The sequence below is a fragment of the Diadema setosum genome, chromosome 3 (assembly GCF_964275005.1).
Source record: "Diadema setosum chromosome 3, eeDiaSeto1, whole genome shotgun sequence".
Lineage (NCBI taxonomy): Eukaryota > Metazoa > Echinodermata > Echinoidea > Diadematoida > Diadematidae > Diadema > Diadema setosum.
The window spans coordinates 5,163,089-5,190,415 of record NC_092687.1 but is presented as its reverse complement, the minus strand read 5'-3'; the positions used below and the strand labels follow the sequence as shown (position 1 = coordinate 5,190,415).

Below are 27,327 nucleotides of genomic sequence, written 5' to 3'. Positions count from 1 at the left end.
AGCAAGTCCTTCCAATCATCACAAAATAACATAGAGACAGCACACATGAATCCCAACATAACTTATGTTTAATAATATATGTGAAAACAAAATCACATACATTGTGCCAATAACTGCTTCTCTTTCAGAAAAAAAAAAAAATCAAATGCAAATACAATGCACCAAAATACTGTATGCACTTATCATTTTGCTTAATCATGCAACACTTAGAAAACTAACAGTTTTTCAAAATCGGTAAACTTTTGTAATGAAATCTTGATAATGTTAATTGCATTTTTAGGAAGCTCAATGTGCATTGTACATGTACATACATGTATTATATCTAACTTTACTGAAACGGACTTCCGGCTTATATTTTGTACATTATACAGGCATACCTGTGGGTGCCTATAGAATCTTCTCGAACATAGCAAATGATTAAAAGCAAGAATGTTTATTTTTACAATGGCTTAAACAGGAAAAGTGTAACAAACACATACTTTCTTTCACTGTCTCACGTTCCATTACTGTGTCAGCATCCGTCTCCAGATGAAATATACAGTTGTACTCATACGGGATGTAAACCCCTTGAAGGGGTTGGGTGGCTGAGTTGGAAATCGGGAGGCTTTAGAAGAGGGGCCATCCTTCTTCACCGGCCACTCTTACGTTTTTTCCATTTTTGTTTGTTAGTTTGCGATTTTTTTTAAAGTTTCTTCTTTCACGCTTCCTAAAGGTTGCCTTTTCATGAACAGCCTTTGTATTTGCTGTAATGAACAAAGTAAAATTTTACACAAGTTGATGCAAGAGCAGTTGAACAATTTGGTTGCAACGTATTATCATATGTACCGGTAAACCCGGGTATCTATCGTGCAAACAATCACAGCCCAACCTGGCAAGAATTCCACTCAAAAGGATTTTTATTGTTGGGTACTTTTCACGTGCTAAGTTATATAACTTCTGAGAAGAATGTCTATCAATATTCCGCACACTTGACGAAAGGCCGTTTGTACCTACATACGCGTACAGTAAATGTGCTGCATCACCTCCACTAGTGTCAATGTCACACAGTTCAATCTTTTCCACTAAATAAGAGATTTTTTGCTCCAGGGTAACAAATACTTGTGCATCATTCCGATCCAGTTCCAGATTCTGTACCATTGAAACACCATAGATGTGAACCTTCAGCCATCTATAAAAGAAATGCAGAAAAGGAAAGAAAATAAACATCATGACTGCACTGTTAAACATCAAAGAAACTCAAGAAAAATATTTTCAAAAAAAAAAATGTTTCAATGAATCTATAAATGCTATACAAGCAAAGATAAAGAACAAATTTTATATTTCAGGAAAAGATTTTAATGAATTTCATAGTTTTAAATTCCAGTGCAAATGATTGGACCCCTCCCCCCCCCAAAAAAAAAAAAAACAAAAACAAAACAAAAACAAAACAAAAACAAAAACAGAAAAGACAGAAAGAGAGAGATAAATTCTCACAGGATTTTGCTCAATACCCGCCAACACACACACACAACAAATGTCAGAATTATTACCCTTTTGTTTAGTGAGTATCATTCAGGAAAATGATGGGGGGGGGGGGGTTGACACCCCCTTTCCCCACTGTTATGCTAATGGTACCAGCCATCTTCAAGTGCTATGGACATTAATGTTGACATGCATAAACAAACAAAACCCTACAAAAGTATAATTATTTTATTTCATTATTTAAGGACATAAGTTACAGTACTATAGACTTTCTTTTACATACAGTGTGCCTACAAATTGTACATAGGACATTAAAAGATGAACAACACTATTTGTGAAGATCAGGGTGAAAACCCCAGGTGGAGTAGTACACTATACAGCGTTATACATATTATATCTTCATATGACAACCCAGACTACTGCAAGAATCTTCAGAACTGGAGTCTGAAGGAGGGACTTAAATCTGCAGAAGAAAAAAAGGAGGAAAAAAAGAAAGATCAGAACATGGATTTACTTACTCAGTCATTTTGCTTGAAGGAGCTATCCCACAGTGGAGTTTCTGCATTTCTGGGAACCGACTCAGTAAGTGGAATGTGCTACATGATGAAGTTCGAAGCCAGGAACTTTCCTTGAATGTCCAGTATTTTGACTGCAAGGAATTCAGAAAGAAGATGTTAAACAATCAAAATACAATGTATGATAGATTCCAGTTACCATGGTTACTGATCTATTCTCTAATACTTATATAAATGTACAATGATAGCCTAAAGCTTCGAATTGACGGGTAAATATAGACACCCTAAAATTTTTTAACGCGGACATACTTGTAGTTAGCCTAATTGAAAACCAAGGTCTACATGTACACATTAGCCTGAACAGATGCAATGCGACAACAGTGTACAGCTGTTTGTACATAACAACCTGTGTACAGCCAGGAAAATAAAACAAAAATTAATTTGATGAAAAATAAACTCTGAAAACAGTCAATCAATGTGCTACATTTGTACATGTAGGCCCAGCCGTGTGCCTTTACTACAGTTGTACATTCAGTTCTTCTTCTTCTTCTTCTTCTTCTTCTTCTTCTATATGTGGTATATATCACTTTGTAAAAGTTAACATAAAACAATTTTTGTTTGTTGCGATTGGGATGAAACTATCATTTGGTGAGGTACCAAAAAAAGTTAGACCGACAGTATCTGTCTCTTCACGACAGACTTCTTATCTTACATTGGGACATGTATGGTCAGCTGTACGCGTCCCAATGACAGTGATGAATGTCAGTAATTTATTAAGAATCCCACAGTGAAGAGACGGATACCGATGGTCTAACTCTAAGAAAATATTACGCCAAGGACCGTACAATTTTTATGATTGAACCACATGTAATTCACGATTAATAACTCTTGGTACTAGTACTACTACTTTATTTTGCTTGATCATGATTCATGGATAATTATAGCACTGTAAGAAATATCACATGTGGGTGGGTAGATCTTGTACAACTGTAGATCAAACTTCAAAGAAAGGCATGCGCGATGCGCAGATTAATAGTATGAAATAAACAGACAGACCAAAAACTTTTTTAAAAGTTACCATTTGCATTCTTTATCTTACCGGACTTCCACAAATTTAAACATTTAACTAGGCCCCCTAGCCCTACATAATAAACTTGATGCATCGGTTTTATAATAAGACTCAAGAGTATCGGCTACAACCTACTAAATTTACAACTTTTTTTTTATAAGATCTATCTAAAGGTTACTGACTGTATTCAACACGCCTTAGATCTGTAAATTTATAGATACAAATGTATTTCATGCAAGTCAGAAACAAACATGCACGAATTACGAGTGCAACCTACAAATTGTAGGTTACTGTTACCAGTTACACTTACAGCTAATCTACAAGTGTGTAGAACTTCCGTTCTACGGTTTTTAGACTTTTAATAGACAACTGACAGTGTGTTATCTACACTGACTTTAAGCTACGATAGTTACAGCTGTATTAGATTTAATAATCCCCCATGGTTCTTTATGTACGGGACTACAGTCGCACAGAATGCACTGCGTCGCACAACTAAAAAATAACGATAAAGTGACGTAATATGGACACGTACCGTAGAGTAACAGTGGAAGCCGGTTTCGGAGTCCGCGTCGTTTCACAAAATTTCCGTCACTTTGAAGACAAATAGCGAAAATGTTTTATTTTTGAGCCCAAACGAGACTGCTATCCAAATGTTCGCTAGAGTTTTGGCTTTCCAACGATGCAATTGGTGTTATCGTCCAATTTGTAGAAGGGTCAGGATCCAGCAAAGTCTGACACCTTACAAAATGCAGAAAAAAAAAAGAAAGCCAGTTTTCTTCCTCACATAAATTGTTTTAGTTTTGATAATATTTTTTTAAAAAAGATGTGCATATTCTGTAAGGTATTATTTCAATATTTGTCTAAAAATAATGCGAGCAGTGTACTTCTAGAAGACATCAGCAATTGATCTCGCAAAGCCTGTTGCCTTCTCTCATAATCTCGTGCACCGAAATCTGCACGCGAGACTTCGCGAGACGAAAAATAAAATGTTCACGTTTTGCACAGTGCGAGCGAACGCTGCCGGTAGACTGATCTCCGTGATTCCTGGCAAATAATACAAAGGACTTCGTTTTCTGTAGTAATGATATCCTTTTTATTAAAAGTAACAGTCGGGGGTGGGGTGGGGGCAGTGACCCGGGAGGTAGTTACCCAGGGAGTAATTGACGTGGTGCACTGTCCTGGGGGTAATTTTCCTCTTAATAGTTATAGGGGAGGGCGAGTTGTAGGCCTACTTATCCGGGGTAATCATCCATGGGGGGGTTATCGGAGGGGGGAGTTATCGGGTGGAAGTTATCTGGGGTCTAGTTATCGGAGGAGGGGGTAAATAACCTGGGGATAATTATCCTGGTGGTAATTATGGGGGGGGGGTAGTTATCCGGGGGGTAATTATCGGGGGGGGGGGGGTAATTATCCGGGGGGTAATTATCCGTGGGGTAATTATCCGGGGGGTAGTTATCCGAGGGGTAGTTATCCGGGGGGTAGTTATCCTGGGGGTAGTTACCCAGGGGGTAGTTCTCCTATGGGTAGTTACCCAGGGGGTAGTTTTCCGGGGGGTAGTTATCCAGGGGGTAGTTTTCCGGGGGGTAATTATCCAGGGGGTAGTTATCCGCGGGGGTAGTTATCCAGGGGTAGTTATCCGAGGGGTAGTTATCCAGGGATAGTTTTCCTAAGGGGGAATTGCCCTGGGGGGGTGATTGCCCTAGGAGGGTAGTTGTCCGGGGGGTAGTTGTCCTAGGGGGTAATTACCCTGGAGGGTAATTGCCCTTGGAGGGTAGTTGTCCGGGGGGTAGTTGCCCTAGGGGGGTATTGTCCTGGGGGGTAATTATCCGGGTGGTAGTTATCCGGAGGGTGGTTTTCCAGGGGGTACTGTTCCTAGACCCTACAAATATGATCAACATGTTATTTCCACGAAAGTTTATCGTCTACAATGACCCCCCAAAACATGTAATATTTGTTATTATACAACACCTCAGAATGATGTAGAATTGTGATTGGCCAAGAACATGTCACATGACATTCAATAGAATCAAACTCATTGAGAGTGACAGCCATACAATAGGCCCCTGGCATGGGCCTATTGCGCGGCTCGAAGGTACTATAGCATGGCTTCGCGGGGGGCTACTAATGCATGGCCGCTCACAGAGTTCTGTGGCTCACAGCAGCAAAGCGCCAGCAAACTACATTGTACGTGCTGACCGGCTGCGCTGCGCTGCGGTAAGTCTCACAGACCAGGCGCGGCGGAGTACTGCTACGTTAACGTGTACGCTGTACGCGCAGCTACTTTACCTAGCTAGTTGCATGTATTGCGGCCTTTATACCTACTGCTGTGTTTTTACTTTTGACTCTGATCTGCTACGTGGACCACAGTGATCCCCAAATCAAAACTTCATTTCAAGTTGAGAAACCGTAATTTGATTATATTTCTGTGTTTTTATACACAATCATTTTCGGAAATAGACAAAGTCTAGACCTACTACTAGATCTACCGACATCTCAGATCGGCCTAACAGTCAGGCCTAACTCGATCTAACGTTAGCGTAGAATGGGTATAGACCCTGCGGAGTTTGTGATTCCTGTGACTGTGTGGTCGAATCATGACGAGTGTTTGAAAGCAGTACACAGGGTGGTTTACAATTCTCGGCCTAATTGTTACATTTATTTTTGGGCCTTCATGAGTTGGCGGTCACTAATTTAGTACTGTGATTGTGGACAAGGTGTTGTATAAAACGAATAATTTATGATTTTGCTCGTGCATTGGGGCACGTAATACAGAAGTCGGCGTGAGTGTTCGCCACTGGTCTATTCAACGCGGCGCTACGCGCCTTGTTAAATAGACCAGTGGCTTATCTCGCGCCTCGTGCGATATTCGTGCCCTATGCACTCACAACTCATAAATTATTCGTATACTCTTTGTAGATGAGAATCATCTTAAACTATATTTGTGTTTAAACTATCAACGCTATTACTAAAAATCATATATTTCGTTTTTTGAGCATTGAGCGATAACTTATTAGCTCTGACATAATTTGTTACTTTATTGATTTTGTGAACGAGAAAATCAATATCATTATGGGCAAAAAAAAAGTTTGTATCATCTGCAAAATAGATAAAAGAGAGATCATCAGATACACGATAAAATCATTTATATAAATAATGAACATGAACGACCCTAAAAGATCTCCCTGTGGGACGCCACATTTAACTTTTCTGATAACTGAATCATTATTTTTAATTGTATCAAATTGTTTTCTATCGACTAAATAAATCTTGAACCACTCCAAGGCCTTCCTACGTACTCCATAATGTGATTATCTATAAAGCCCGAGAAAATACTAACTAAATGAGATTGATTATCAATGGCATGAACTACTCTGTCAACGTAATGTAAAAGAGCATGCGAAGTACTACATTTCTCACAAAAACCAAACTGAGAGTTCGTAAAAACTTCATGTACCTTCAAAAACATGATCATTCTCTTACAAATAAGTTTTTCTAAAACCTTAGACAGTGAGGACAATACTGAAATTGGGCGATAATTACTGACTACAAGTTTATCACCTTTCTTAAATATTGGCATTACTTTAGACAATTTAATTTTATCCGGAAACACACCGTTAAGGATTGACAAATTAAATATATGAACAAGTGGATCAGCATTCGTGGAAATAACACCCTTAAGTATAAAATTATCTGTCTCATCATAACCAGCACTTTGTTTGTTCTGTAAAGAGGAATTATATCAATAATTTCAAATCTATTGGTGTAAAAATTACAGATTCAGAGATGCGCTGGCATAAAAATTTAGTAAAATGAGTTTCTGTTCCAGGAATAATTTGAGCATAATTTTCGTGTATTTCGTGTATATTGTACCTTCCTTAACTATACGGATGGATTCATATCCATTTAATGACAGATTAATAAGGCCAACTTAAAACTTGACATAATTGTCATGATATTCTCGATAGTATACAATACGAAAAAATATTGTTGGAATATCATTTAAAAAAAATACCAAAGACAAAATTCCGAAATTCAGGAATTACGTTCACTATATTTTTCATCAAAGAAAGTCATCTGAGAGACAATGCAAAAACAAATGCAAAAACAAAAAATACAAATGTCAACTCTATTTGTTTATTTGTCAAGTGTAACATACAAGTTATTTCATTTATTTTATTGTCCTGTATGGTATCTATTATTATAATCAATTCTGATCACTTTCAGAAATAAACACATGATCCATAATTATGGAATGAAAATGCTTCAAGTAACAAAAGAATTCAAGTTCTGGATATGTAAATTAAGTCACTGATATTTAGCAACAAGCATATGTTTAACAAATCTTTTAAAGGAACTAATCGAGCGAATTGCACGGAACTGAGATGGTACATAATTCCATACGGTTGGGCCAGTGAGTGAGTGAGTTATACAATACAAAAGGAGCTTCTACCGGAAGAAAATACCGTAATTTACGTAGAACACCGATATTGCGTGCAATAGGATTTGTTTTGACATGATCAGACAATTTTAAATATTCATTAATAACAACACCTAACAATTTGTGACCCGCTACAACAAACCGGTCCTAAAGTCGCGCACGGTCGAAGCCGTGAAAATCGAGTTTGAAGTCAGAGCATCAAAATTGGTCAAAACTTACGATTTTCTGATGTTGACATATTATTGTAGTCTGACATATCTTCTATCATCTGTCGAAATTTTGAAGCAAAATGGTGAAAGGAAAGACCAAAAAATAGCGTTTTTCTGGGCCATGTTTTTTGGCGTTTCAACGAACAGAAACTGGTTCCAAAATTTGGATTGAGCGCCACAGATAGGCTCCGCCCCTAACAACGACCAGAGTGATCTCATTGGTCAGTTTGCTGCTTGCCGCTAACCGAAGCGTGAAGCTCACACAGTGCCCAGTCGACTGGTGCGTGCAGGCGGAGTGTGCTATGCCCAGCCCCTTCACTGATTGGTCACTGATTGGTCGGTGAGGAGACCGCCGACGCTGTGCTTGAATGAACATTTCGGGAGTTGCTAGGGCTTGCCTTCTATTGTCCGGAGGTGCAAACTGACTTGCGTGTCCCTTGATCGCGATTGCGTCGCAAGGAAAACTTTTAGGGTGCTTTTCTCGAAACAGTGATTTCCCAGACGTCTGGACATGCTCTCTTCTAAACATCGATATCTCCGCAGCCGATTATTTTTATAAGATGCGTTATATATCAATTTAAAGCACAAAGATTAGGAAATTAAGCCATGTAATTTTCAAATAATTGACCTCGCCCGACTTCAGGATCATTTTGTTGTAGCGGGTCACATTTTATACATGATTTTTGTTCAATTGCAATATCATCTATGGGTAACACATTATTTTCTAGATCATGATTTGTTCTTCTGCAACCTTTAAAATGAATAAACTCGTTTCCGACAAGTTGAGAGATAACACGTTGCTAAGGAACCAAAGTGAAACTTTCGATAGTTCGGTATTCAGTTTCGAAATAAGATTATTGTAGTCAGCATGGGGAAAAAAGTACATTGGTATCATCGGCAAAGAGAATATGATTGCAATGAAGCTGACACATTAACCAAATCATTTACATATATTAGGAATACAAGCGGGCCTAAAATGGATCCTGGGGGACACCACAAGCTTAACGTAAGCAAAGTAGATAAGTGAGAATCGTGAATAGTATATTGATATCTATTTGATAAGTAGCTAAGAAACCAATCAAGAGCGACGCCCCGTGCTTCATAATACTGCAATTTGGAAAGTAAGATACCATGATCTAGAGTATCGAACGCCTTGATGAGGTCCATAAACACGCCTATCACGAGCTCATGGTCCGCCAAGGCGCTCGATACTCTGTCGTACAGTTTCAAGAGTGCAGCATGAGTGGAATGGGCTTTACGGAAATCATTCTGATCAGGATTACGCAAATTATTGCTTGTGATAAAATTATGAACTCTGATAAACACACTTTTTCTTCAAGAATCTTTGAAAAGGCAGGCAAAATAGAAATGGGGCGGTAATTGGATATATTTGAAGGATCATCTGTTTTATGTATTGGTACCACCTAAGCTACTTTAAATCGACCTATAGATAATGAAAGGTTGAAAATATATACCAGTGGTATCAAAATACATCCTATCATTTTCTTCAATTGATATGAGCTGATTTCATCATAACCAGTTGCTTAACTATCTTGCAATGATTAAGTGATTTTTGATATCTCATTACCACTTACAGGATAAAAGAGTAACGTTTTATAAAAACTTCTACTCAAGAAATCCCGAAAATCAATTCTATTCCTATCAATTTTCTTAGCTTGATTTTTACCAATTCCGACAAAATACTCATTAAATTTGTTTGCAATTGTCAATGGTTTATCAAGAAGGAGATTTTGAACGTGAGGCTTTTCGAACGAGAAGATCACATATCTGTGACCCGCTACAACAAAAAGATCTGAAAGACGGGGGAGGATGGTTTTCTGAAATTGACATGACATTATTCTGTATATTATTCCGGATATAAGACGACTCATAAAAGAATTCGGTTGCGGAGATAAATTAGTAACTTTTTGAGACCATGTTGAATGTACTTGGAAATCAGCGTTGCGAGAAAACCGCCTTCATTTTTTCCCCGAAACAATCGTGATCATGGTGAGGTATGATACTTCTTACGCCTTGACGATAGAAGGTCTGCTCGTAGCAACCTTCGCGATATTCATTCAAGCTTAGAGCCAGTGGTCTTCGCACGACCAACCAGTAACAAAGGTACCAAACTCTGATTAATAATATCACACACTCGTTGCTAGGGGCGGAGTCTATCCGTGGTGCGAAATCAAAATTTGTAGACGCATGTATGTTTTGTTGAAAGTGAGCAAATCATGGGCCCAGAAAAACGCTAACTTCTTTGTTTTCCTTTGATCATTTAGCTTCTAAATTTGGGAAGGTGATAGACTTTAGAATACAATATTATCCTCCCTCCGCCAAAAAAAAAAGAAAAATCATATCTTTCTGACAAATTTTGATGATCTCTCTTCAAACCAAATTCTCTCGGCTCAGCCGTCAGGGAACTAAGAATCCTTATGTTGTGGCTGGTCACATATAAACTAGGCAGAAAAAGAAAGTGAATCGCGGATTCAAGTTCATATATCAAGGTCCTAGATTATTTGGCTAATATTGATCTTCAATTGCCATAATGAAGATAATTTGATTCGCTATCAACCTGGTAGGTCAATAAAGAGGGAACTCAACGCATGAGTGAACACATTCGTGTTTTTTATTCTCAAGTAAACAAACGTAAATTGCAAAAGTGGACAAATTGTCATCCATGCATAGGTGCCCTTTCATATAAATATTTAATATTGAAATATGTCATGAAGATTTTATACAATAACAAATGCCAATCAATTTGCAAAATCAGCCTTTCATCTCTACGATATCACTGTAGCCCATCAACGATGAAGAAGCGAAGAAAAATAATATTGGAGGAAAATGAAGAATCTTCTGTCACTTACCGTCTTTGTCTTACCGGTCCCTTGACCGGGCGTGGTCGTGGGGGCGCTGCAATGACGTGGACACCAGTATCCTCCATCTTTGTCTATCTTGGGCCAATGCTTGGGTCTCTGCAAAAGGTTTTCCCGTCCACTCTGCGATGTTGTCAGCCCATTTCTTCTTCTGACTGCCTTTTCTTCTTCCTCCCTGGACTGTGCCCTGCAGTATGATCTTTGAGAGGCCGTCCGATCGTGTGACGTGGCCATACCACTTTAGTTTCTTCTTCTTGACGATCGTGAGGAGGTCTTCGTAGTGGTCAATGGTTTGCCTGATGGTTTTCAGCACTGATTCATTTGTGACATGATCTTTTTAAGAGATGCCGAGAATTCTTCTCATCTCCACTGCTTGGATCCTCCTCTGCAGGTCGGCTGTTAATGTCCAGGACTTACGTGCGTACAGGAAGATTGACGTGACCCGAGTGCACAATAGTGTACGTTTGGTCTTCAGACTGATCTTCTTGTCTTTCCACACTGGCTTGAGTTTGGCCATTGCTTTTTGCTGTCTGTGCGGCTCTTGAAATGACTTCAGTATGTGATCCCTTCTCATTCACGATGGCTCCCAGGTATTTGAACTGGCTCACCGCTTCGAGATCCTGTCCGTTCACTGTGATTTTGTTTGTTAGAGATTGACTGGTGTTGGTCATCAGCTTCGTTTTCTCAGCGTTGATTTCCATGCCAAACTCTGAAGATGTGTCATCAAAGCATTTCACCAATTTCCCAAGCTCTTCCTCTGTTCCGCCGAGGCCATCGATGTCGTCTGCAAATCGGAGGTTTGTGATGATCCTTCCTCCGATGCTGACTGTGCCCTGGTGGTCAAGAAGGGCTCCCGTCATGATCCTCTCAAGGAAAATATTGAAGAGCGTGGGTGACAGCAAGCAGCCTTGTCTCACACCCACTGATGTCAGAAACCATATCCCAATATGGCCTTGTACGAGTACTGCACTGGTTGCTTTTGTATACAGTTGTTGGATGGTCATGATCAGTTTTTTCCCCATGTTATATCTCTTCATAGTGGCCCACAGTGCGTCGTGCCATACTCTGTCAAATGCCTTTTTGAAGTCTATGAACACATGGAAGATGTCTTGTTGATGTTGTGAGTATTTCTCGCACAGAACTCGTAGATTGAAAATCTGTTCTGTGGTGTTTCCTTTGCTGCGGAATCCTGCTTGCTCCTCGGCTATGATTTCTTCAGCCTGTGGTTTCAGTCTGTTGAGGAGGACCTTCAACATCACTTTGCTGGCGTGGCTGATGAGGCTGATTGTCTGTAGTTGCTGCACAGTTAAAGGTTTCCTTCTGTCACATCCATATTCAAAAGACATAAAGAGAAGCTATAGTAAGCATGACGGACGAAATATGAAACACTATTCCAAACAAACGATAATTAATAATTATAAAAATAATATTTGGTTCATGAATTTTTAAAGTTCTAAATTAAAACAAAACATGAAGAAATTACGTACATTTCATGACCTCTGCGGATACTCCCTTCGTCATTTAAAGTTTGAGTGGACAGAAAATTAATTCATATGTTTCCCTTTAGTTTCACAACTAAGTTTTTGTTTTGAGGATATAAATAGAGCTGCTTTTACTTTCATGAGTGTCTTGTGAAATTGACCTTTTGTTATCATTGCTTTCTTCAAGGCATTTGTAAATGAATGACAGAATGAAATTATGTATATAATATGTGAGGCATGTCGTTGCAATGTTGGAGTGCTGGAAATCTCTATCTCGGGTTACTAAATTAGTCTACATAGTTGAGCGCGCATTTGTAACTCATTGAATGTGTCTTGCTCTATGTACACTCGGCAAAAAAAAAGAACAAGAAAAGAAATTGAACACTTTAACAAGTTCATCTTTCTCATAGGCTTTCGTGCTGAAAATGTTGTTTTATAATAAGATAATTGTAATTCATATTTATCAACCTAGTAGGTCAATGAAAAAGTAACCTTAACGCATGAATGAAGAAATTCGTTTTTCTCTTCAAAGGCACACAAGTAAAAAGTGCACCATGGACAAACTGTTATTAAAGGGTATTTGCTCTTCCGTATAATTATGAGAACAAAAGAAATTCAAAAATATAGAAATGCAAATGAATTTACAAAAGTCAACCTATGATCGCAATAATGTCTCTGTAGCCCTCCGAAGATAAAGAAAGGCAAAAATAATGGAGGAAAACGAAGAATCTTCTGTCAAATCCGCAGTCAAAGACATGAGAGAAAAAGTGTGTTAACAAAGGAAATTAAATTTGAAACTTTATTCCAAACTAAGAAAATTTTTAAATGATGAAATTTGGTTAGTGAATTTGTCTCGTGCATTCTTAAATGTTTTTAATTAAAAGGTTCCGAACTATGTTTTTGTTAATATTATAAAGGGAATCAAGGAAACGGAAACTTATTTTTACTGTTTCATGTATGTTTCTCATTGCGTTACATTGGTCTTTATTATCATTTGGCTTATTGGAGGGCATTTGCAATTGAATTTCAATATGTCCAATTCTGCAATTTTTACTTTTCTGCCTTAGAGGACAAAAACGAAGTGTTCACTCATACGTAAAATTTCCCCTTGTATAAACCTACCAAGTTGATAGCCGATTGAATAATTTTTCATATTGTATATGACACATAAATTTCTATCAAAATCTTCCATGAAAAATGTAAACTGGAAAAAGTATTAACTTTCTTTCTTTTCTCTTTTTTTTTTTTTGCTGAGTGTACGTTTTGACGTCAATGAAAGTGTATTAGGCTTTACGTTTGTTGCTTTTTTTTTTGTGCACGCCAGTGAACGTTATCGGAATCCTTGTCTTGGCAGCGATATTGGAATTGACGGCCATAGCGTTTGTCAGCCACATCACATTGTTCATTTTTTTATACCTAGAATGTTAAATCACCTATTTGCAACAAAATTCAACGTCAATAGTTATTTGAAACTCGATGTATGGATGTTAATCATTTCGTCGAGGACACCATATTGGAAAAATTCAAAATGGCCGTCATTCAATGTTTGCCAGACACTTCAAATTATTCCGTCACTGAATTTAACACGTAAAAACATGAATACCCAATGCTGGTGCCACAGCTCATTCAGAATCCATGAAGGGGATGTCTAAACATTTCGTGATGGCGGCCATGTTGGAAAAAACCCAGTTGTCAGTTATCTTGGATCCGGCAATTTTCGATATCAGCGCCCCAAAATACCCCTATATGTAAAATGTTGCGCTCCCCGCTGGCTGTGAGCATCTCGTTCAATTTTTGCTCCACGTCTTCCCCACTATAATTATCATCCCTTCATGATATGGATGTACACATTTGATTAACGTTGAATGAGAGCGTGGATCGTACCTTTATTTATTTGTTCGTTTAGTAAATGAAGCGGGAAAACAGATATTGAGAAGAAAAAGCTCTAATATTTCTACAAAAGCTGTTTCTTTTTTTTTCTGGGCAGCATAACAGCAATAATACAACTTTACACCACTAATGCAGGCCTTTTGTGAAAATTTTGGAAATCTGGTATACCTGGGCTCAAGTATACCATTTAACGCCATTGTCACCGTGTTCAAGTAAGGAATGGATTAATTTTGTTAAAACATTAAAGTTACAAGGAATTTCAAGTTTGTGTAACTAAGGCTATTAAAGGGTGTGTACAGTTCTGGTCGAGGTGGAGATTTAGCTTTTAACGTTTTGTGAGATATTCAGAAACTACTCTATGAGATGTCAAAGAGCATGCAGTTCTAAGGGGTATCAAAAGTGTATTCGATGAAAATCGGTTTTGAAATGGCTGAGATATCCAAAAACAAAGTGAAACAAAGAGATACTAATAAAGTTGGGGCATGTCGCCTTTCATTATTAGCACTGTTTTGGATATCTCAGCCATTTGAAAACTGATTTTCATTCAATAAACGTTGAATCCTTCTTAAAATTACATGCTCTATCATATTTCATGAGAGGCTTTTAATTTTCTCACTTAGGAATGTTCAAAACATAAATCCCCACCTCAACCAGAGCTGTACAGTCCCTTTAATATGAAAAGGAAACTTTTATTCCAACGATACTTTAAAAGGTTTATTATTACTATTCATAAAAACGTCTGTGTTTCTGTAATGTCGATACCGAAGAATACATTGATACCTGCCTCATGAGGTCATCGGTTATTATTGCTGGAGTTACCAGAAGAAAATAATTATGTCGTAAATACAAGAAAAGAAACTTATCCTTCCAGGTATTTTCTCCCGAGAATAATTCAATATGAATTACCAGAAGTATCTCCTCCACGATCTTAATTATCAGGGTCAAGTACTCTAGAAAGCCTCATGAACACTACATAGGAAGTCAACTTAGCTTCGAGAAAAAAATGTTATAACAGCATGTCTACCGCATGAATTTCCGGTTGCTGATGCTGCACGGAAACAACTACAACTAAAAAAATTCATTCAAGGCGCCGGAAGCGGGAGGGGGCATGGGGGACCATGGAGGGGGGGGGGCAGGTTTAGGGGCAGGGGGTATCAGGGTTGATATATTTTTTCAGGGGTTTTGAGGGTGTGGGAGGGGTTATCCCCCTGCCACAACCTCCCCACTCCCTCACCGAAGATCTCATACATTGTACGTTACATAATGTCCAACTCTCCCCTATTTTTAACATAGTCCTTCCAACTGAATTTTTAATTATGTTTATTCTCTAGAAATGTGCTTTTAAATGCTCGATAAACGCAATTTTTGTACTCTGTTTTAACAAAAAAAGTTCCTACCGTTGGAGGGGGTATCCCCCTTCTCACACCCTCCCTAGCTTAGGATTTTATACTCCCGTTTGTAATAATCATAGCCCTTCGCACTGTTTTTGTCACCATGTGTAATTCTTTCAAAATTACTTTTAAATGCTTTACACACGCGAATTTGTACTCTGTTTTACAAAAGGTCCCTACCGTGGGAGGTGTGTGTGTGTGTTGGGGAAGGGGGTTCTCCCCTTCCATCCCTCCCCCTCCCACTCGGTCGCTTCGCTCCCTCGCCGAGGATCACACTTCGTCACATAAATGTTTCCCCGTCGAAAGCCCCCCTAAAAAAGCCAAACAAACAAACAAACACAAAAACAAATAAACAAACAAACAAACAACAACAACAAACAGAAGTGTTCCGGCGCGCTTGGTTACATTCAAACCACTTTTTGGCGTATTCATGAAAGTGTTCACCGGGCTTTTCAAGAATACTTCTCAAACTCCGTATGATTCAAATACGAATTCAGAACTTACAAAGATTTAATGATATTATTTGTCGGATCGAAAGTCAACAACGACTTATAATAATACTATTTTATGGAATTTGAATGGACCAAATGGACTAAACTCCATCACAGAATGAACAAAAAGTTGCATTACTTGATTTTACATGAGGATTCAAGAAACATGAAATGGGTGAATCGAGTCAATTTTGAGCTTTACATATTTTTCTGGAGAGCTAGTCTTCTTCTACATTATTCTTGAGTTTAGAATCATAAATTCAGTGAGAAAATGGGTTTCCAGCAGTTTTCTACAACCCCTTTTTTTTTGTAGAGTATTGATTGTGATCAGGTTTTTCTTAGAGGCACCTTTCATTTCATGGAAAATCCTTTGCTCCCTCTTCACTTTCAACTCTAATAACTTTTGAAAAGATTATACTACTGCTCTGAAAATTGACATTTATCATGGTCAGAATGCCGTAGTAGACCATGCCCAATTTCTGCTTAATCTGATAATCCTTTAATTGTTGGTGCGAGGTTTTTAACATAATGCTTTTGTGCCATTGATAAGATAGGTAGCATGGCTTAGTAAAGATTAAGCACTTGAATAGACCCTGCACTTCAGAGCCTCTTTTCTCAGTTCACACTTTCCACAGTGTGTGCTTTCTTTTCCAGTATTCATATAGGTTAGGAGAATCCATTTGAGTTATACATCATTTCAAAGCTTAGAGTCTGCTCTTTCAGATTCTCCCCGTTCTAAATATCCATGTCTTGCGACTTTCTGTTTGTTTTGTGGAGCAGGGTCACAAATTACTTATCATTACCTTTCCATCATTTGTGTGTGTGTGTGTGTGTGTTATCGTGCTTCTTGGTAGTCCAAATATGCACCACTACAATTAAGGTAAATACTAAGGTCAAGAATTTGTTTGGGCTTTTTAATGAATTTATACCTCCGTTGATTAGGTCAAAATGTGTATATCGACTAGGAAATTACATTCCTACAGCAGGTGACATTAATCTATCTTACCTAGTTTTCTTTTCTTGTTTTCTCAGATCGGGAAGTAGCCGGCGATGCAGAGGAAAATGCGGGAAATCTCAGTTATGACGAAGTACTCAAATTGAAAGAAGAGCTACGGAAATTTTATTTGTGCATGTACAGCGACTTTCGCATTTCTCCACGTCATCCCGAATCATTAGTAAAACTGGAGGACATATATACAAATCCAGCAATGACACAAGGAAACGAATTCATGGACTATGATGCTTTCATTAAACAACTGCAAGACATTTCCGCTAATAGAAAGCGGAACAGTCGTATTGCATTATATGGAGAAACTGGGGTAGGCAAGACAACCTTTCTTGCTAAACTCACACTGGACTGGACCATGGACAGATGTTTAAAGGATATTGATCTCCTTCTTCTAATACATCCTGTTGACATCGAAAGAAATAAAAGCTTAGGGGAAATAGTCAAAGACAAAATATCCGATGATGTGAACATTGATGAATCAAAAGTAGAAGAGTACATTCGTACGAACCAAACAAAAGTGTTGTTTCTTTATGATCTTGGACTCAGGGGCGAAAAAGACGATAAATGGAGAAAGTGTTCATTATACAGCGATACCTTACAAGTGATCAGATGTGAGAAGTTCAAGTCCTCCTCAGTTGTTGTTACTGCTACAATGCAAGGCGCTGAGCAACTACAAGACAACAAGAATTTCAGACTTGTCAAAATTAAGGGTTTCGAGAAAAAACATATGGAGATCTACATTTCAAAATTCTTCCCAAACAATGTAAAGGCAAGAGATTATCTCATCTGGTTGATGACAAACAAGGATAGTTATGTAGCAAAACACATGGAACCTTTTCCTATGTACTGCAGCATGCTTTGTTACATTTGGCCGAACGAAGAAAGGCACACGAGGATTCATGAAAAGAAAGTTGAAACATTGGCCCAACTCTTAGAAGAATCAGCTCATCATCTGAAGATCCATTGTGCTGCAAAGGAGAAAACCCAAGAACGGCTAGATGAAAAACTAGAGCAAATCGATGACTGTTTCAAACAGCTGGGCAAAGTTGCAGTTGACATTCTACTCGAACATAGGCATGGGTTTCAAGAAAGGGACTTCGAGAGAAGTGGAGTTAGTCTGGAAACCGTCTCCGACTTCGCAGTGTTAGAAAAAGTTAGGATTAATCTTTCGTGCACTAGAGAGGGCAGAAGGGCAACAGGTACTAGTATCTATTACACAATTACCCATAAGTTACTTGAAGAATATCTGGCAGGTGTGCATCTGGCATCACTCTACGAGAGCAATAGGAAAGAATTCCACAGAATGAATTTTCAGATGATGACGGACTACACGTGCTTTAGACACCTTCTTTACTTTACTGTAGCGCAGAACAAGGACGTCGGAAGAGTTGTCATTCGTTCCTTGGTCGACATCCCATATCGGACAGAGTTTGCTTTCCTCATTGATGTCGCTTTTGAATGCCACGAAATGGATGCTCTTGAGCCTATGATCCCTCTCCTAAACGAATTGTCGTCGTTGGTGATTAAAGGCTCTGATCACACAGCTCAGGGATTGATCTTTGTGTATAAGGCTTGTGGTTACTTTGTAAGTACCTACCCATCACGGCACATTCGTAATATCACCACTATTTTACGTTTGTTCTGTATGCACTTTCCATAATACCTGAATTAGACACACAGATATTGAAAACTCACACGTTACTCTCCCTCTGCAATGGGCTTGCTTTTTTATTTTGAAAAATCGTGCGTGTGTGAATGGGATTTAACGTAATTCTTACATATTATACATCTGTGTACATTAAACCATGAGTCTTGTTGTAAACCGTTGATCTATTTTTTTTTTTGACACGAACATCTCGATTTGTGGTGATCCATGTCTAAAACACATTAATTTTTTAGAACAATTAATTTTTTAAGAACAATTTTTTTTTTTAAGAACAATTAATTTTTTAACTTTTCATAACGTTTTTACAAATTCTCAATTTGGGTTTCGACAAAAACACAGTACCATTCATGCCCTTTTGAAGTTTATCGACCACGCAGCGCATACTATTGATAATCATTCTCACTTTATTGGTATATTCCTGGACTTCTCCAAGGCCTTTGACACAATAAATCATGAAATCTTATTTTACAAGTTGTCTCATTATGGGATAAGGGGGAAGGCCTTGGAGTGGTTCAGGAGCTACCTGCAAAACCGCAAACAATACGTATCTCTGAACGAGAACGTTTCAAGTCTCGAATTCATTACGTGTGGCGTCCCACAAGGTAGCTTATTAGGTCCTTTACTTTTTATTATTTATATCAATGATTTTTGCAGATCATCCGACGTGTTGTCATTTATACTTTTTGCTGATGATTCAAATGTTTTCTTTTCACATCAAAATCCAGATGAACTCGTGCACATTGTTAATTCCGAATTAAAAAAAGTGACCCAATGGATAAGAGCTAACAAATTATCTCGTAATCTTTTGAAAACTAAGTATATGTTATTTAGTAACTCTACAGAAGTTTTACGTAAAGAGATTATTTTTGATGACATTCAAATAGAACGCGTATCTCATATAGAATTCCTGGGGATTACAGTAGACGATAAATTTTCATGGAGGCCACATATTATTAACATAAGTACAATAATATCACGTAATATTGGAATCATCAATAGACTTAAGTTTCATATTCCATTGTCTTCTTTGCTGACGTTATATTTTTCTTTAATTTTACCTTATCTTAACTACGGTCTTTTAGCATGGGGTAACGCTCATCAAACTGTACTAGATAGATTACTGGTATTACAAAAAAAGGCACTTCGTGTTATTTGTGGCGTCCCGCCACGTTCCCATACAGATCCATTATTCACTAAATATAAGATTTTAAAAATTAAAGATTTGTATTTTTTTCAACTTGGAGAGTTTATGTTTAATTTCAACACAAATGCACTTCCCTGTATATTCAATTCAATGTTTGCAAGGAATCAATTTTTCCATAATTATCCCACCAGACAATCTTCTGAGTTTCATCTACCTCTTCTGAGAACATTATTGGCTCAGAGTACATTTATATACACAGGCCCTAGATTCTGGAATTTATTAAGTAGCGAAATAAAAAAAATTTCCTCCTTTGTATTCCTTTAAGCGTAAGTTGAAATCCTTTCTGTTAAACCCTCTCTGATGTTCGTTTTTGTTAATCAAGTTCCAACAACCACATGGTTTATCATCCAACCATCAATCAATTGATTTCTGAATCCATTAATTCATGAAATAGTCATTATAATTTCTACACAGCTGTATGCAACCACCGGCTGTTTAAAGAATTTCTTCAATTCCCTCTTCAATTCTCTCTTTCGCTTCTTTGATCAGCGTGTAGGCATTCTCTTTCTTTCTTCCTTCCTTCATTTCATTTTCCACCTTTCTGTCTAGTCGTGTCATGTTATTGTGTGTCTCCCGTTTGTTTCCGTCTTGTGTAAATCATACTTGTGTCCAGCATATACAAATAAGTATTTAGTTAGAGTTTCTTGAGTGGTTCACAATCTACAAGCTTGCTTTTTAGTGGACCTCTCAGTTCTCCTTTTTTTCAACTGAAACAAAGACTTGTATTATTTTGCGTATACATAAAATGTTACTTTATTATTGTATCATTTGATATCATTTGTAAGTTGTGTGTATACGATTGTGATAATAACTTAATTCATACTGTGTTGTGTTTTGTTGGAAAAAGGAGAATGAAATAAAATGAAATGAAATGAAAACACATTAGCTGTTTACGTTGAAAAGTGGCTATGATATTATCAGGATGCCAAACGTTTGTCATTAATACAGCCATATCTGAAATGCTTATTTGAATTCGGCCTCTGTAAATACCCTGGTGCTCTCTTTCCCTTATAGAAATCAAAATATAAACTGTTATTTTTCTTCATAATTGTATGTGCGAGAACGCTTACATTATATTCAGCGTGTCCCAGAAAAAAAAAAACCGAAACCGAGTTTCATTGCATCTTTTTTTGCGATTATAATCATATATTTGTTTTATGAGATATGCATGGATGAAAATATTAACTTCTCTTTTTTCATTTGATGCACACCTCATTGTTCATAATTCATGCATGGCTCAGTTAGAACAATAGAAAATAATTCTACTAAATTTTCATTTGCACGAGCAAATGGCGACTTTGGATTAGTTTTTAAGGCTTTTGCGGCAATCCTTTGTAAAAATTAATTAATGGCCTTAATAGGCATATCCACTCTTTTTCCTTGCGTAAAAATGATCTACGCCTGCTCGAGAAAACTTAATTATTTGAAAACATGCTTCCATTTTACTTAGAAAGATGGATAGTAATTTCGGAGTCAGTAAGCTTTCCCGACGCCTGCCCGACTTGCCGTCAAATGAAAGAAGAAAAGTTTATCTTTCCGTTGATATATAGCTCGTAAAAAGAATGTATGATTTCGATTGTAAAAAGTTGCATGAAAGCCCGGTTTTGTTTGTTTTTCTGGGATACACTGTACACACATATTCACGAATGCTATTGAGAATTTCCTCCCATATTTACCATTTTTAAATGCTTCCATTAAAAGGCAGCAAAGCGTTTAGATCCTCCTGACGCGACAAACGTCAATTCTGACTCTCAAGTTGCTTTTCGAAGTATTGACGTACTCTCCAAGCTCAAATCGTTAAAGCTGCATGATGTCATGTTGGATGAAGACTTCTTCACAGCAATGGCTACTCTAGCTTCACGATCAAAGGTGAGATTTTGTCCTCTGTAATGAATGTGTTACCGTTTATAATAGATAGACATATACAGTTGCAAAGATAAATCGGGAATCGTTTCGACCAGATTCCATTCTCATTTTCAGTGATCGACGACGAAAATAATGTTAAGTAGCGACTTGAAGTAATATTGAGAAATATTCGTGAAGTCCAATTCTTTATACAGTCCTACATAATTTCAGGTTTCAGGTTTATTTAACCTTCAGATGAAATAATTCAGATGAAATTGTTTCTGTCATGCAACCAATTGAAAATTTCGTGTGGTGTCGGCGTGTCCATGTAAGTTGATTGGAAAGGATATGTGAATGAATATTTACCAATAGGTCTTTATATTGTAAAAGAAAATCAAACATGGCCATGCGGTCTTTTAAGAGTAATCTTCACTTTAACATTTGTAATTTCAAGTCCAAGTTGCCAGTCAAAGCAATGTGGTCTCCAACACAAAACAAAGGGCTATTGTGTGTGTCTGTGTGTGTGTGTGTGCCTGTGTGTGTGTGTACGTTTACATGAAAACGTGATTTCTACATGGACGAAGGTGAATACTCCATAAAAGAAAAAAAAAGCAAAAGATATAAGTATTTTGCTTCGTGCTCTTATGGGGTTCGAACCCGTACGTGTGCAACCTCACGTCTCTTGTGACGTCGCCTTTATCCTCTCGGCCATGTACGTCTTGACAAGAAAATGTGACCCGCTACAACAAAATGATCCTAAAGTCGGGCGAGGTCAATTATTTGAAAATTGCATGACACAATTTCCTAATCTTTCTGCTTTAAATTGATACATAACACATCTCATAAAAATAATCGGCTGCGGAGATATTGATGTTTAAAAGAGAGCATGTCGAGACGTCTGAGAAATCACTGTTTCGAGAAAAGCGCCCTAAAAGTTCTCCTTGCGACGCAATCACGATCAAGGGACACGCAAGTCAGTATTCACCTCCGGACAATAGAAGGTAAGCCCTAGCAACCCCCGAAATGCTCATTCAAACACAGCGTCGGCGGTCTCCTCACCGACCAATCAGTGACCAGGATGCCAGGAGAAGCGGCAGGGCATAGCGCACCCCGCTAGCTAGCACGCACCAGTCGACTGGGCAGTGTGCGAACTTCACGCTTCGGTTAGCGGCAAGCAGCAAACTGACCAATGAGATCACTCAGGTCTATGTAAGGGGCGGAGCCTATGTGTGGTGCTCAATCCAAAATGTTCGAACCAGTTTCTGCTTCGTTGAAACGCCAAAAAACATGGCCTAGAAAAACGCTATTTTTTGGTCTTTCCTTTCATCATTTTGCTTCAAAATTTCGACAGATGATAGAAGACATGTCAGACTCTAATAATTTGTCAAATTCAGAAAATCGTAGGTTTTGACCAATTTTGATGCTCTGACTTCAAACTCAATTTTCACGGCTTCGATCTTGCGCGACTTTAGGACCATTTTGTTGTAGCGGGTCACAAATATGAGGAACGTAAGCTTATATGTGAAAGATGGTTCAGGAATCGTTTGGTCCACATTCCTTTCTCATTTTCAGTTTTTAGCTGCAAAATAAAAGTAAAAAAGTAAAAGTAAATGTTATTTTTCTTTTACAGAAAAAGGCAATAAGAATATGTACCAACTCACATTATTTAGAACATACTGATCCATTATTCCTTAGACTAAAAGTTCTTAAAGTTGACGATATACACACATTTCAAACAGCAATATTTATGTTCAAATACACGCAAAATCTACTCCCACTCTTCCACAACGCATTTTCCCTTAACAGGGATGTCCATGCTTACCCCACGCGCCATCGTAATGATTTCCATTTGAATAACCCTAAACTCCTATTAGCTAAAAAATCAATTCGGCATAACGGGCCTGATATTTGGAATTCACTCCCTCTCCACATAAAACAGTGCACATCTCTCTATTCCTTTAAGGCAAATACAAACAAATATTTCTTGGCACAATATCATACGGTACAGTAATCATTAAACATGTACCTCTTATACTCAACAACAAGGCAATATTTTGGTCCACCCCTTTTCCTTTTCTTTTACTTTGCTGCTTGACCCTTCGCCCATATTATAACATATTCAATCATTTTCTTAGAAGTGCTGACCATCAACACTTTCGCGCTTCATCACCTGCACACGCACTCACAGGCACCACTCCTGTTTACCAAGTAATTGTATAAAACTGGATTTACACGCACTTTAACATGGCCCATCCGTATTAGTGTTCAAGTACTACAATAAAAAATGGTAATTTAACTCTGGCTGTCCGTCTGTTCAAGCACGGCTTATAACGGCGGCCCTCTGCATATGTATGTATTATATATTGTACTGTGAATCAAGTCATTATTGGCCATATAAACATTTTGTATGTTATTTAACGTTTCATTTGTCTTTATATACAAAATATGACTTACTATGTAATATGTCAATAATTTTCAGAATTGTATTTGTGTAATTGAACCTGCCTTTGTTATTTTTGTATTCTGAAAGAAAATATGAAATGCAGAAAATAAAATCTTTTCAAACAAATTATCAACCTGATGAGGAGATTTGAAAAAATAAAATGCATGGTTACTGCAGCTTATTGTCTGAGCTACCACATACTTAAGTTTCAGAAGAAATGAAGCAAAATCAACTGAAATAAAGGTGCTTAAACGTTGTCAAGTCAATGCATGGTTAAAAAAAAAAATCACCTCCCATAGACATAACACGTCAACTTGTCTGATTTTGAGTCTTTACCTTTAATCACAATTTAAAGTATGATGGTAAGTCTTCTCGAACTAAGAGTGTGGAACGAAAGCTTCTACTTGAAAGATGAATCATGACGATCACCCGTGACCGACACATCTTCAAAGGGATCAGTTATTAAAGGTGGAAGCCCTCGTGCCAAGATATTGTCTCAGCAATTCCAAAGCAATGATACCCTTACATTTAGGTATACCATAATTTCCCTCTGAAATCATTGGTATTATTCATGTACAATTGCTTGCCTTGTCCATAAACTTTGCTTTACAAACTTTCAGTGAAAGGTGTCATAACATTTAGAAAAGTCACACAGGATAACTTACAGAATTTGAAGAATAGTCTGAATGAAGAAACTTGGAGAGAAGTATATAGCACTCATGATACGGATTTATCATTTAATGTTTTTATGAATATTTTGAATTCTCATTTAGAGAAATATGTTCCTTTGGAAGAAGTTAAACGTGATTACAAAAAGTATCCTAGATCACCATGGATAACAAAATCTCTTCTACGATCTATAAACCGGAAAAACAATTTGTATTATGCAGACAAAATCAAACGTACTGAACAATCTCATCGTAAATATATTATGTATAAAAACACTCTTACAAGAATATTGCGTTATGAAAAAAAGAAGTATTACGCGGATCAGATATCCTTTTGTAAGCATGACATGAGTAAAACTTGGAAAATAATAAACAGTGCTATAAATAAAGAAAATGATAAGTTTTGTATTACAAGAGTTGTTTCTGGTGACAAGGAAATAACAGACCCTGTGATGATTGCAGATGCATTTAACCTTTACTTTTCGCAGATTGGACATGATCTTGCTAATAAAACTCCTGTTTGTCAAAAAAAAATTCTATGAATTTCTTAAATTACCCAACTCAAATTCATTCTTTTTTGATCCGATTATTAGTTATGAAGTAAAAGATATCATTATGAGTTTGGAAAGTAAAAGAAGCTCGGGACCTGATTGTATTGATAATGTTATTTTGAAAAATATAGCTGAGAATATTGTTGAACCTTTAACTTACATTTTTAATTTGTCATTAAGCAGTGGTGTTGTTCCGCTACGAATGAAAATTGCTAAAGTAATCCCAATTTATAAGAAAGGTAATAAGGAAGATATTAGTAATTACAGACCAATTTCATTGTTGTCATCGTTTTCAAAATTGTTAGAAAAAGTTGTTTATTCTAGACTCCTTAAATTTCTTGATTTTTATGATATCATTTCTGATTCACAATTTGGTTTCCGCAAAGGACATAGCACTTCTCAAGCAATTCTCTCCTTTATTGAAAAAGTAGCCAAAGCAGTAGATAGGGCTCATCACACAGTGGGTGTCTTCCTGGACCTCTCCAAGGCCTTCGATACGATTGATCATAAAATATTACTTCATAAATTATGTCACTATGGTATACGTGGCAAGGCCTTGGAGTGGTTCAGGAGTTACCTCTCTGATCGTAAACAGTACGTTTTTCTATCTGGTCTAAACTCCTGCAACCAATCTGTCACCTGTGGTGTTCCTCAGGGTAGTTTACTGGGACCTCTTTTATTCATTTTGTATATAAATGATATAATAAATGCTTCTAATATTTTATCTTTTGTACTTTTTGCTGATGACTCTAATGTTTTTCTTTCTCATTCAGATCCTCATATTTTGGTGGATTTGTTAAATTCTGAATTAAAGAAATTGTTATGTTGGATAAGGTCAAATAAGTTGTCTATAAATCTTCTTAAAACTAAATGTATATTATTTAGTAATACTCTAAATAATCTTCCTAATAATATAAAAATAGATGATATAGTTATAGACGAAGTTGCATCAATGAAGTTTTTAGGTTTGGTTATTGACAATAAACTTTCATGGAAGTCACATATTGATAGCATTTGTCACACAATATCTCGAAATATTGGTGTTATTAATAGAGTTAAATATTATTTTTCTATTCCCACCCTTTTAATGTTATATTCAGCTCTGATTTTACCTTATTTGAATTATGGCATCATAGCTTGGGGGAACACACATCCAACATATCTCGACAGACTGTCCCGTCTCCAGAAAAAAGCTCTTCGAATAATTTGTCATGTTTCTTGGAGAGCCCACACCGATGTGTTATTTTCTGAAAACAAGATTTTAAAGATAACTGATATTTATTATTATTGTCTTGGCCAATTTATGTATAAACTTTCTAATAATTTGTTGCCGTCTGTCTTCACAAGCATGTTTGCGAGAAACCGCTCGTTCCATAAATATCCAACTCGTCACTCAGATGAATTCCATCTGCCTTTAACTAGAACAATGTTTACACAATCTATATTTACGTTTGCTGGACCTAAATATTGGAACAACCTTTCTAACAGTTATAGGACATCTCCAAGTTTAAGTTCTTTTAAGAGTAATCTGAAGAAAAATATTTTGAATAGTTATAAGAATTATTGATTCTTTATTGGTTGCAAAGAAGTGTAAAATCCAACCTTTATATTCTATTGGAATTACAGCTAAGCGGCTCCATCCATCCACTACCTCTCGTGTCCTTCTATTTTTTTTTTTTGTCTTTTATTTTCACTCCACGCATTAAGCTGCTTTCTCCCCCCCCCCTGTCTCTCTCTCATACACACACACACACACACACACACTCACTCACACACACACACACACACACACACACTATTTTGTTTCTCTCCTCTCTTTTCCGGCATGACAGCGACTTAGTGTAGGGATTTGTTCAGGGTTTTTGTTTCGGATAAGTTAGGTTATAGGTGTTCTTGTCTTAGTAAAGTTTCTTTGTTTCACCCATTTTCAATGCTTATGAGTCTATCGATCATATGATTTTTTTGCATTACGTGTGGGGGGAATGCAGCCTACAAGCTCAGCTTTTTAGCATTCCTCCCCATTTCCAACATTTTCCTATACCTACAAGTTTTCTGTAAATTTATCCTTTACTTTGTATGATGAAATGTATCCACTGTATTCAATTTTTGTAATATAT

At 37.2% G+C, this 27,327-nt stretch overlaps 1 protein-coding gene and 1 long non-coding RNA gene across 2 annotated transcripts in view; one reads left to right on the top strand and one right to left on the bottom strand.

The window, feature by feature from the left end:
* Positions 1-27,327, top strand: part of LOC140226684 (uncharacterized) — a 493,686-nt gene that overhangs the window by 333,822 nt on the left and 132,537 nt on the right. The window lies entirely within an intron of this gene.
* LOC140247036 (uncharacterized) lies at positions 1,017-3,650 on the bottom strand. The gene is made up of 3 exons (XR_011902583.1): positions 3,578-3,650; positions 1,980-2,110; positions 1,017-1,168 (listed from the first exon to the last, which is right to left on the bottom strand). It is a non-coding gene; the product is annotated as an uncharacterized lncRNA (long non-coding RNA).